At 32.4% G+C, this 13,011-nt stretch overlaps 1 protein-coding gene across 2 annotated transcripts in view; it reads right to left on the bottom strand.

The window, feature by feature from the left end:
- Window positions 1–13,011, bottom strand: part of LOC113392487 (uncharacterized) — a 30,344-nt gene extending 17,333 nt beyond the window's left edge. For both annotated transcript variants that reach the window (XM_026628948.2, XM_064221020.1), the window contains exon 1: window positions 12,924–13,011. The gene's annotated coding sequence lies outside the window, so the exon portion shown is untranslated. The remainder of the gene's footprint in view (window positions 1–12,923) is intronic.

Raw genomic sequence — 13,011 nt, 5'->3', positions numbered from 1 at the left:
CCAATTTCATATGTAAGGACCTAATATATATAGACCTGATAAAGTACGTTAAATAATTCAATTTATATAGATAAATATTTTTCTTATGGCAATGTAATTATATATCTATGCTAATACAATAAAGCTGTAAAACTATTACTTAGAGTTCGTTAGTTCGAACGAACTGAGCTCAAGAAGAAATGTTTTTTTGTTGATTTTATGAAATCACCGGACGTGGGGTCTTTCATTCTAGGGCTCCGACTGACGTATATCTTGAGAATGGATTTCTTTGCGTTAGAAAGCCTATTTATTAAGATCATTCACAATTATAGACTACTTAACATTACAACACGATCCACAGGTATGGAACATTAACTAAATTGTAGCAATAATATCCCGTCTACCGCAGGTGAAACCGCACGTAACAGCTAGTTATAAGATATGTCGCTGTTAAGATACTTGTAGGAATAATAAATAGTATCTTTGACAAGTATTTATTATACGAGAAACAGGGTTGACGTTGATTGGTCAGCCTTTTGCTTAGCAAGAAAACCGTGATGGATAAACGTTTTTAATTGGAGAGATATATTAGTCGTATGTTAACATTTATTGGTCCTCCAAAGCTTTTTACAATTCAAGAATACGTTTGCTGTTGGAATGGAGACAGTACGTTTAAATATGCGCTGTCAGCTGAGCTGAATATGAAAGCAGGATATATTCTACTACGTATAGTAATTAATTATGAATACCATTAATTAGAAGAAATAAATTAGTAGAACCAAAGTAACCTAGTGGCTAGGCAATGTATATCTTAGACAAATTCAAATCCGGTTAACCACCTTTCATGTAAAATTCATCTTATGCTCGGCACTGATGGAATACATCGTGGAGAAACCGATGTTATTCTGCCCTGTTTCCGCAATTGAGCACCGTGTTGGCATTAGTTCCATACTTTCTCCTCAAAGGGAGAAGCAGTTCTGGGCTCAGCTGGGACGTTCTCAGGGCATTTTATAATAATCTATATACATAAAAGCAAAATACCACTCACTGATTAATCACGAAATCTCTGAAACTGTAACACCTACAAACTTAAAATATGGCAGGTAGGTTTCTTATGGGGTTGTACATATCCGCTAAGAAACGGATTTTTATTAAACTCCACCTCTAAGGAGGGTAAAACGGAGGGCAAAAAGTTTTTGTTTTATAAATTTCGCACGGGTAAAGCCGCAGATTCAGCTAGCCTCATATAATTGTATAAAATATACATAAAACTGAAATAAAAGTCACCAATCTCAGAAGATCCTTAAATTCCGTTTAGTATACAAAGATACATACAAAGATAATGGGACGTAAAAGAAAATTAAAACTTGTAAAAATCATTAAGAAAAGTGGCAATTAACGAATAAACCTTATTTCCATACCTGAGTTCACACCGACGAAGTCGCAAGTGCGGCATATGTGCAGTATATCATTAAATTGAAGGTCAACGGTAATAAATCTAAATGATTCCTATACTATACATTTGGTACGGTTCGAATAACGGAATCCTTTATAGCTCGCTTCGTAATGTTTGTCTTAAGTTCTTTCCGTTGGCTTACAACCGATTGAAAGTATATGTAAAATGATAATCTGATATTCGTGACTCGCTTGTATCGCGACTTTGCCGGTTTGGAAGTTTTCTTTTGACGAAGTTTTTGCTGCAATTTCTTTTGCCTTCTCAAGGTTGGGGGCGTATTGGAGATGCAAGGAATTATTATGTGCCGATATCTATGGGCGTAGGTGACCACCTACCATCAGGTGCCATTTGCCCGTCAGCCTATTTCATAAAGAAATACAATTACAATTTTATATTATATTAGCGGTGGTAGAAATTTTAATTATTTCTTACTTCGCCATTGCGTCACTAACCTCGGGAACTAAGATGTTATGTCCCTTGAGCTTGTAGATACTCACTCTTCAAACCGGAACACGACAATACCTAGTACTGTACATTATCATATCTGATGAATGTTTTCGTTCTATTTCTATTTATACTACCAAGAATATTACTACACATAATTCATATACAATTATAAGAAGACATTCCAAAAGGTATATTTTTTGTGTTATTAATAAAGTGCTTTGTGCATGAGCTATCTGTTCGATACGTATATCTGAGATCTTATAGGAGACGTCATTTGCAGTTGGAGATCTATTTCAAAGCAAAGTTGAAGTGAGGTCCCCCGCCCAGTGACACTATAAACGCCAGTAGGACCCATCTATATATAAAATACAAATTAATTATGTCTATAATTAGTTATATTGTGAATTTAATAATATATTGCAGTAACGGCCTACGTCATAACTGTTTTTTATGCCGCCGTGTCTCCTTTCCGCTGTCGCTCGTGGTTGTTTTATATCATTATTATTTAAGGAATTACTAATATACCTATTTATCTCTTTAATTAAGCCTAAAGCTTGCTAGGAATTGAGAAGATAACAGCCCGAGGGGCCGGGATCGATCCTACGACTTTTCACATAGCTAGGCGGCTCTTAAACCATTGCGCTATCGACGCTTGAATAACTAATAATAAAAACGAATATATATTTGATAAACAAAAGACGCTATGTTTTATAATTATTTATGTATTAGTTTTACTTTAATTATAAATTCTTTAAATATACATCAATTTCGTTGTTGCACATGCGTTCCGAAACGGCAAATTTATTATTTTATTTAACATAGATTGATTTCTTTTTGAATTTTCCTTTTTATTAGATTATTTTTTATGTCCAGTATATTATTATTGTTAATTAAATTATTACGATTCTATTTATTATTTTTTGTCGTAATAACTTATCGTTTGCGTCATTGTAATTTGATGCTAATTTAAAAGAGAGCTCTGGTTATTAAAGTTTTATCATCTGTGCTATTATGTGATTATACCGAGAGCAAACAGCGAAAGATTGGTTGACGATTATATTTCCAAATCATACCATAACATCCATAACAGGAAAAAAGCCAAGTAAACAACATTTGACAGCAAATTGACACAATATCATTGGTCGAGAGCTTGATAAATCTATGATATTCACTATGGATTTGCGAAAATGTGGGCGTTTTGAACGTCGATGAAACTATTATCGGTATGTTGGAAGTAAAATTAAAATTGTAATAAGTAGTTAACTGCAATAGTGTTGTTTTATAAATACTAATACTATAAATACTAATCATAAACTCTTAGTAGTGCACAATATCGCTGTGTTATTAGTAAATCGCATGAAATACGTAAATCTAGGGTTTGTTTATCTTTTTCATACTTCCATTGGAATACACAAACTTTGCGTACAAATTATTAACGGGCAATCAAAGATGATGGTAGTTTTTGTAAGATTAAAATAACGGTGTTATTTTGATAATAGTTATGTGTGATGAGTAAAAAATTCTCTCAGTTATGAATTACACGCTAGTTTATGATGTTGTATTAAATATATAGAAGTTCCGTTATACGATAGAATGTTACTGAACATATTTTTCCAACATTGTAAATTATTTTTTGTTGATGTCTAATAAACATTTAATTATTTTATGACGACTGGGCGGGTTATGATGAGATATTATAATAGTTTCCGACTGCGTATCTACGTGGTTTTTACGTCAGGTGACTATATATATATATATATATATATATATATATATATATATATATATATATATAGGTTAACCCTGACAATGCATATGCAAAATTTCTTGATTATCGGTTGTGTGTGTAGGAATTTGCATTTAACTACATTGTATAAAACAAAGTCGCTTCCCGCCATCTGTCTGTCCCTATGTGTGTTTAGATATTTATAGCTACGTCACGGGTTTTTGATGCGTTTTTTTTAATAGATAGATTGATTCAAGAGAGTGGTTTATATTTAAAGCACATGCATAATATAGTAGAGAAACACTGATAACGTAACTAAACACATTTTTTTGCGCTACATGCCATTTGTTGGCGGACGAGCATATGGGCCACCTGATGGTAAGTGGTCACCACCGCCCATAGACAAAGGCGCTGCAAGAAATATTAACAATTTCTTAAATCACCTATTCGCCACCAACCTTGGGAACTAAGATATTATGTCCTTGTGCCTGTGATTACACTGGCTCACTCACCCTTCTAACCGGAACACAACAATACAGAGTACTGTTATTTGGCGGTAGAATATCTGATGAGTGGGTGGTACCTAGCCAGACGATATATATCTAACTCTTACGGATAACCTACAATAGACAGTTTTAATTCTTTACTTTTAACGAGAAACGCTGGCATATTTACGAAGCGATTTTAAGACATACAGCATTTTAATGCTTATATAATTAAGTAACTTAAATACATTGTGCATTTAATATAGATCAATATGGCCCTGAACTGATTGAAAAGCCGTGAACGTTGTATATAAAGACATTCTGTTGTATATTTTGCATCAGCATTGCACCCGTGCGAAGCCGGGGCGGGTCGCTAGTATAACATAAGTTGGGATTATGTTATAAAGAAAAAGAAGGATATGTTTTACGCCTAACGAAGCGCAACAGACAAGCGCGCGATACAAGAGAATATAAACTAATAATCTATTTGTTTTATTAAAACTCAACATCAATAATTATATTAAACATATGTATAGAATAACGAGAATGATACAGATAATTAAAGTTTTTTTTTAAATTTTATCAAAATATTTTTAAATTAACTAATATAAAGCATTACATACAAGCTAATTAAATAGCTGATTACAGGGTAGTGGAATGAACTCTTTACCCTATCAAATGGAGAGGAGACAGTCAGACATTACCATTGTCAGATTGCTGCATATGATGTGGTATCATGGACTATATACTTATATTATAAATGCGAAGATAACTTCGTCTGTCTATCTGTATGTTGCTCTTTCACGGTAAAACAACTGAACCGGATTTGATGAAATTAGGCATAAATTATACTACAATTCCAAGGAACGACTTCGGCTTTTTTTATACTTAACAACTGACGACTAGTCCTTAAAACATTAACGAAGCCGCGGTCGATAATTAATGTTATATTATATTAGTAAGTATTTTTCTCTTATAAAATTTCTACTGAGTACATGTTGTCTAACGAAAGAGACACGCAGTTGTCCTATATGTATATATAGGTACATACCGTCAGTGGAATGGAAGAAAAGCTTAACCGCTAATATGGTACTTTTGGCAATTGAGGTTTAAAGTTTCCCGAGCAATAATATACTTGCCAATAGTTATGGCATCCGTTGAAAGGTAGCTATACATGTTGATGTACTGCGGCATCTAGGGCCGAGTTACAACAGACTAAACATATTTTATCAAAAATTAATTTCAAATTGATATACCAACAAATAATTTTATATATAAGATAGATTATATAGACAGATAGATAAAACAAAGACTAAAACAAGAAACGTATGGCTGAGATTCTCTCTTCTCATATCTGAGGTGTTTATTTCCGAACCGGTTTCAGTTTCATTTTCATGATAATGCTTCTTATATTTAATAAAGATCTTTGACTTTATTTGATAGAAAGGTTTATGTTAAGATACTTGTACGTAGTATATACTATTGGTTTTAACAGCCGTCCGTTATAAAATAAAGGCATTCCACGAAGCCGCTCAATGGACATGTTTGAGCGGAGTTGTCTAACAGCTCAGAGCATTAACTGATTACAGTTTGCTCACCGCGTCAGGCGAACATTACACACGCATTAGAAAATGTATCAGTTTAGCCTCAAGGGCCTGTGATTGTAGCGGTAAAGCTATTGTTGCTTTCCATGTTCATTAATAGCGCTGACTTAGTTTGGCTTCAGAGCTGTTTTAATATTATCATGTTATTCGACTGCCTCGTTGGTCTAGATATAAGGCCGGATGATCCGAGGATCTGAATTCAAACACAGATGAAAAGTTATTGAGTTTTTATTATTATATTTGAATATTTTACACTTTGCGAATGTATTGAAAAAAAAGTAAAAGTATATATTATTTCAGAAAGGTTTTTATTTAATTTGATATGTTAATTTGTGACGATCTTGTAAACGTATTCCGTCACAATTGAATGGCTGAAAATTAAGTATTTTCGTGTACGCTTTTTGTGTTTTTTCATCAAAGTGAAGAATAAAAATACCCCTATTTAAAAAAATATATTTTTTATTAACAAAGTATAATAATTATTTTATAAAATTTTATTTCAATTACATTTTCTGAAACAATTATTATTTAAGAGTAATGACACGTTCATACAAAATATAAAACGTATGAATATATGAATGTCTGTAATGATGAATTATCAAAATCAAAATATTCTTCATTCAAGTAGTTTTGAGCCTACTTTGAATCGTCGTGTTACAGTATTGAATTAAATGTAAAAATACCATCGGCTCTGAAAGTAGATTCTATCGGGAAAAACCGCCGAGAAACTCAGTAGTTACTCTGTTCCGCCATTTGAATTGCAGAGTATGTCAATAAAGTACAATTAAATTTATGTATATTCTGCATAGCCTAGAAATCAACAAATACTGAGTCCACTATCATTGTTATTTTTTTGGATTATTTTCTGAATATACCAATAGTGTTGTCCTGTGAGAAATAAATTATCTTTTTGCTATAAGTAAATCAACTACTCGCATATAGATCACTGATCAATAGAGCTATACTGTAAGCAAACTCTCGAAACTCCGAGAACACGTGCGTGAAATGGCAGAAAGTAATATGCTATAATGACTATACTATCTGATTACAAAGTAACGTTACACTATAAGTCGCTTGTCAACGTTTCACGAGTGAGATAGGTGAATTACAACAGAATCGCACTGCTTTGTTTATTTCTTAAATCATAATAATTTAGACACATTTCACATTCACTTGATTTGGCTTCGTGCAGACCCTAGAAGGGACTCATCACATATTTTACCACCAAACAGCAATACAACAGCGAAGGGTGAGTGAGCCAGCGTATCTTTTTTTTTAATGTTATATGGGCATGGGGGCAAACGAGCAGGAGGCTCACCTGATGGAAAGTGATTACCACCGCCCATGGACATCTGCAACACCAGGGGGGTTGCAGGTGCGTTGCCGGCTTTTTAGGAAAGAGTACGCTCTTTTTTTGAATGTTCCCAAGTCGTCTACAGGCAATAGTTATTATTTCTAACATCGCCAATGTTTATGAACTATTCATTTGCTTCAAATTTATATTAATTTTTTTATTATTTTTGTTTTATGTCAAAGTGATTAAAGCCTATTATTAAAAGGATTACGGTTGAGAATCCGTATTTCAAGATGAAAAAAGCAGAATTCTTCTATTATTATCCGTTCGAGTGACTCGATAATGTGCCATATAGACACACTGTTATATAGAAAATACGTAAACTTATGTCACGAGATGTTCAAATTAATATCATATACTAAGGCCGACATCACCATAGCTAGCTTAATAAATATAGCCCTTTAGGCTTTTATCTTTCTCATAGACTTTTCACGCACTAGTGAGTGGTTTTATAATACGTTACGGTAAGGAACCCTCGGAGCGTGAGTCATACGCGCACTTGACCGTTTTTTTTTTTTCTTTTATTGTATTATTTTTATAACGCAATACTAACAATACAATCAATTTACCGTAGCGTCATTACACATAACAGTTATAATATCACAATCGTAGCTTCTCCAATTAGACACAGTTTTAACTTAATTGAGCACTCAATAGATTTTTAAGATTTTTTTCTTTTCTCTACGACGCTAGTGTATTATGTATTTCATCCAAGGAGGTTGGATATTATACGTTAATTTATTTTGATGTAATCTTTTTTAACAGTCTCCTTCGCTTATAAGGCTGCATTATCTTGATAACCTGGTATCTTTTCCTGGGTACATTACTGCTAATTTTTTTCCAGTCAACCTATAGATATGTCTCAATATTATGTTGATTATTGGAAGTTGTGTGTGTTTATATTGTATATAACATGTAATCATACCTTACATCGCCAATTCGCCACCAATATTGGGAACTAAGATGTTGTGTCCCTTGTGCATGTACACTTGCTCACTTACCCGAACAGGAACACAACAACACAACAGTAATCCTGTTTCGTGGCAGTTGCTAATGGTACCTACCCAGGTGAGCTCGCACAAATCCCGGGTTCTGACTTAAAATCTTCTAAATTAATAAAATCCTCCTTTTTTCGACGACCTCCGTGGTCGAGTAGTGTGTACACCGGTTTTCATGGGTACGCCACTCCGAGGTCCCAGGTTCGACTCCCGCCCGATTCCACGTAGAAAAAGTTCATTAGTTTTCTATGTTGTCTTGGGTCTGAGTGTTTGTGGTCGTTACTTCTGATATTCCATAACACAAGTGCTTTTTGTTACTTACATCGGGATCAGAGTAATGCATGTGGTGTCCAATATTTATTTATTTTTGAAGTCGACCAAAAAAGACGAACAGCACGATCGCCCAGCGCTTTTATAGGTTAATATTTGTTTCTATTTTACCTTTAGAAATGTTTTCTGATAGAACATTTATTTTACCTATGCAAGATACATATAACGCCAATATGCTCTGCAATTTACTGACCATAAATTTAATATAAATTCAATAAATATGCCAAAATTTACCGCAGTTTAAAGAACAAATCAATGAGCTTTTAAAAATATCTGTGAAGTTTTTTGCTGAAGCATTCGAAGTCGTCACGTTCGAATGCCATAAACGATTCAAAGTACGAGTGGCCATTAAAAAACTGTTTAATGAAAAAAAAAAAGAATTCCATCGAAATTGCTTCCGAAAGAAATTGCTACCATTATAAATGGGAGAATAGTTGTGTCAACACGTACACTTTATTCTACAGAAAAACCATAGCTCGCGATTATTATAAACGGAATCAAACCGTAATTTTAAAGTTAAGGTTTTTTCGTATTTTGTCAAGTTGCTTGTACTATATCAATGACAAAATTCTACGGGTGCCCGAAATGTTCTTCTTTGATTATTTTTATTTTGACATGAATATTGTAAAGAAACCGCTGTTTTCTTACTCCCTTGGCATAAATAAAATTAAGGTATAACACAAACATATTTAAATCTTATTTATGTTTAGAGTTATTCAATAAAATTGACCGGGTGGGGCTTTGTGCAAGTCTGGGTAGATAACAGCCACTCATCAGATATTCTACCGCCAAACAGCAGTAATTTGTATTTTGTTTTCCAGGATGTGTGAGTATAACTTCAGATACAAGGGACATCTTATCTTCCCACGTTGGTGGCGTATTGGTATCATGTAAGGAATAGTTAAGATTTCTTACAGCGCCAATATCTATTGGCGCTGGTGACCACTGAGCATCAGGTGGCATATTGGTCTGTCCGCCTTCCAAATACATAAATAAATATACTTTAAAAAACATAAATTTGAGTCATGTTTCAGCTATCTTCAGTTATGGCAGATTACCTCCCATTTCATATGTCAGTTAGATAACAAGAAAGTGCCAACACAGGAATATACACTAGTTCACTATAATATATTTTCATTTCTCGTGTCTCCAAAGAGGATATAATTATCTTATTTTCTATTACAATATTTTATCTGTGGAGGCACTATATATACTCACGCAGGCAATTCTTGGAATGTGTAATGCAGAGACTCTTACTATTGCATTTGGGACAATATCTATTCTCTCGATGTTTCGGTATTGCATAGTATTAAACCTTATTTATTAATACATATATCGAATAGTTTTACAAGGTAGTCAATTTTGTGTTAGTAAATCAATACAACTATGTTCATAAAAAAAGACAGTGACCTTTATTGAACTTTGAATTTTTTTTTTTAATTAAATAAAATTTAATGCTATTAATTATGCAGAACAGAGAAAATAATGGAGTTACTAATCATTAAAATTTTACAAATAAATTATGTTTAACCCTTCTTTAAATATTAAGTCCCTTTGTAGTACTGTAAATGTTCAAAGTAAACGGTGAAGGCTCTGATGCAGGCATATATTACATAAAAGCTTTCAACTACCTTTGTATAATATGGAAAACGTAAATTATTAAAAGGTGGTTTTTTTTTCTCAATATAAAACATTTACTTATTCATCAAAAACCTAGCATTCGTTTAGAAAAAAATAGACCAGACTTAAAAAGGCCTGGCAATAAAAAGTCACAGGAATTTTAAGCTCAGAATCAGTTGGCGTAATCCGACAGGATGCGGAAGGTGGACGACCCGGAATGGTGCACTCAGAGAGGCATATTATGTCCAGTGATGGACTGCTTACTGCCTAGGTTCAAAATGCAACTTGCAGAATGCAATTGTAAAAAATTAAAAAATCATTAAAAAGCTTAAAGGAAATATGTATGGTAGTTTATTTGCTTTAGTTTTAATCTTGCATTTTACTTGTTTCATTATAAGTTTGGCGGTAGATAGTATGTCCTTTGATAAAATGATCAATTGATCTTATATCAGAAATCTTTCATTATAAGTATTATAAAACTTATACATTATTACTTCACACGTGTTCCTGTGCATATGAAAAGGCATATAGTATAAGGTATTTGTCATAAGTATTTGTTTAAATTTTTTTGAATATACAGTTGTTCCTATGGCTGTACAACGCATGCGCTATCACTGATTTCTATACTATAAGCACAATCTGAAACTCGAAACAAACCAAGCTTGTTGAGCTTTTAGATCTCTATAAATTTGGGTCATAAAAATATGATGTACTAATTCTCTATCCCGTCTTCGTACGGGTAAAATACATACAAAGTTAAACTTCCCATTTTCAAAATTTAGTTCTGGGTATCTTGAGATGATTGGTATTTCGCTTATAATTAGATATATAAATTTATATCTATGTTAAGTAACTAAGTTACCTCGCAGTTGTAGTAATATCGATCCTTATACATATATGACTATTTGTATTGTATGGGATTATATTTCACTGAATCCAAAACGTCAGGTCACGTGCGAAAAGATGACGAAGAAAATAAAACTTTATAAGCCCTCACATGCGCGGAGTTCATCATCGCCCTTCAAGGTCTCATTAAAGTACAACAGGTTATATTTTAACTTGTACGGTAGGCAACAGATGAAATCTTATGTAATCCTTAGTCCGTAATACATCAACATAAGGATCATAATAATGTCCACTTTGATGGAATTATTGTATAGAGTATAATTATGGACTGGTTTCTATCTGAATCTTTACGTCTTAAGAAATATCTTGCGATGGTCTGATTGTAAAGTTTTTTTTTGTTTAATTGTTTTTGTATGATATTGTGCTTTGAAATGTTATTGAATAGTTGCATTATGTTTTAGTCTATACAATATTGTACGTGACATCAAAAACATTTGCGAAAGCTAAAAGCTTAAAGCTTAAACCGTTTTACCGGTTTCAGATACGGTTACGGATACGAAATTATTTCGGATTAACCAATTGTTTCGGAATGTTTCAATTACGTATATTTGTATATTTAGAAGTTGTATGAGAGAAAATTAAAAGGTAACAATGTGAATTTATTTGTAGGCTATTATTTGGTCTTAGGTGTAATCACAGAAAAACAATTTTAGCTACTCTCTACTCTAGTTTCGGATAGATTTTTTTTCGGATATCCGATAGAATGAATCTCGTAGCCATACTAAACGTTTAGAATAGTTTAGTTCATATAAAATGTGTACCTGTTTCTTCAGATAAAGTATTTATAAAAAAACAGTATTGCTATCTGCTACCTAGTTTTAGTTCAATATTTAACATGCCTTTGAGTTAGCAATTGTGATTAATTAATAAATCTCTTAGTCTATCAATTTGTGTTTATGTAATATGTTGTAAGATTCGGTAAACAAATATTTCCTTATAGAAGCTATAGAAGATTATATTTATCACCAATGTTTATAATTTTATGTCATCGTAATTTAGATGAAATAAATCATTTGAAAAAAAAAGACAACAATAGTTTTAATACTTATATTTAATTTGCTATTATAGGTTTTTAAATAAAAATCGTTGTTGAACAAACAACCGTTACGAGTTTAACATATTTGTATTATTAATTAACGGTATTGAATATTAACTTTGCAAAAAATATATTACATTGTTCTCTTATGCGAAGTAAATATTTAAAATTTCGTATAGTGATTGGCTTGTGGATTTAGAGCAAGTTTTTTTGGTATCGAAGTGTTTACATTTACGAAATTTACAGTAAGGATATTCTTTCTATGGACATATATAAAATATTTCTGTATGTATTTTTTTATTTCATATACTAAGGGAGTCAAAATAATGGGTCACTTATTAATGATGGTCCCAGAAATACCAGCATCCTTTACCGAGGCAAAACTAACCATGTGTAGTAAATTTTATGCCCCTTGTGGCTGTTAATACTTTGGCACACAAATACTTCAAATTGGAATACAGCAATACACAGTATTGTTGTTGAACTGGAGAATTAATGTTATGTGCTTAAAATATATCGAGACGAGCTTGCATAAAGTCCTAAATCAAAGTTAAATTGAATTAGTTAAGTAATTATTGCGTAATACCAAAACAAACTATTAAATATTAGATATCTCTTATCCTATACTTGTGTTTTTTAAAGCCAGTTTGTTTCACTAGTGACCAAGTATCTTCTTTCTCCTTTTAAGAAAATGTTATAAGAGATATTGTTTAAGTTTAATTTGTTTTTCGTTGATTTCAAGTGGTTTTATTTAGTTTGTATTCTACAATAGTATAAAATAGAATAGCAAATTTATAAATTGTAGTAAAAAAATAATAATTAATTACTGATTACTATAAGATATTGATAGAAATGTCAACGATAAGTTAAATCTAAATTTAAAATTAATACAAATGAAACGTCGAACTCATAATCATCCTGAGTCATAATATTATACAGTAAACATAATCAGAAATGAGACAAACTCAAAAAATGTACTCACCGAAGTCGATGAAGGTATCCAGATGCGCGTCGTAGAGCAATGACTCTCACACTTGACCTTGCACGAGCGAGTACCGCGAAACCTCCGC

This window comes from Vanessa tameamea, chromosome 5, assembly GCF_037043105.1.
Source record: "Vanessa tameamea isolate UH-Manoa-2023 chromosome 5, ilVanTame1 primary haplotype, whole genome shotgun sequence".
Taxonomy (NCBI): Eukaryota; Metazoa; Arthropoda; class Insecta; order Lepidoptera; family Nymphalidae; genus Vanessa; species Vanessa tameamea.
The sequence above is the reverse complement of the archived record's forward strand: the minus strand, read 5'-3'. Positions and strand labels throughout refer to the sequence as shown.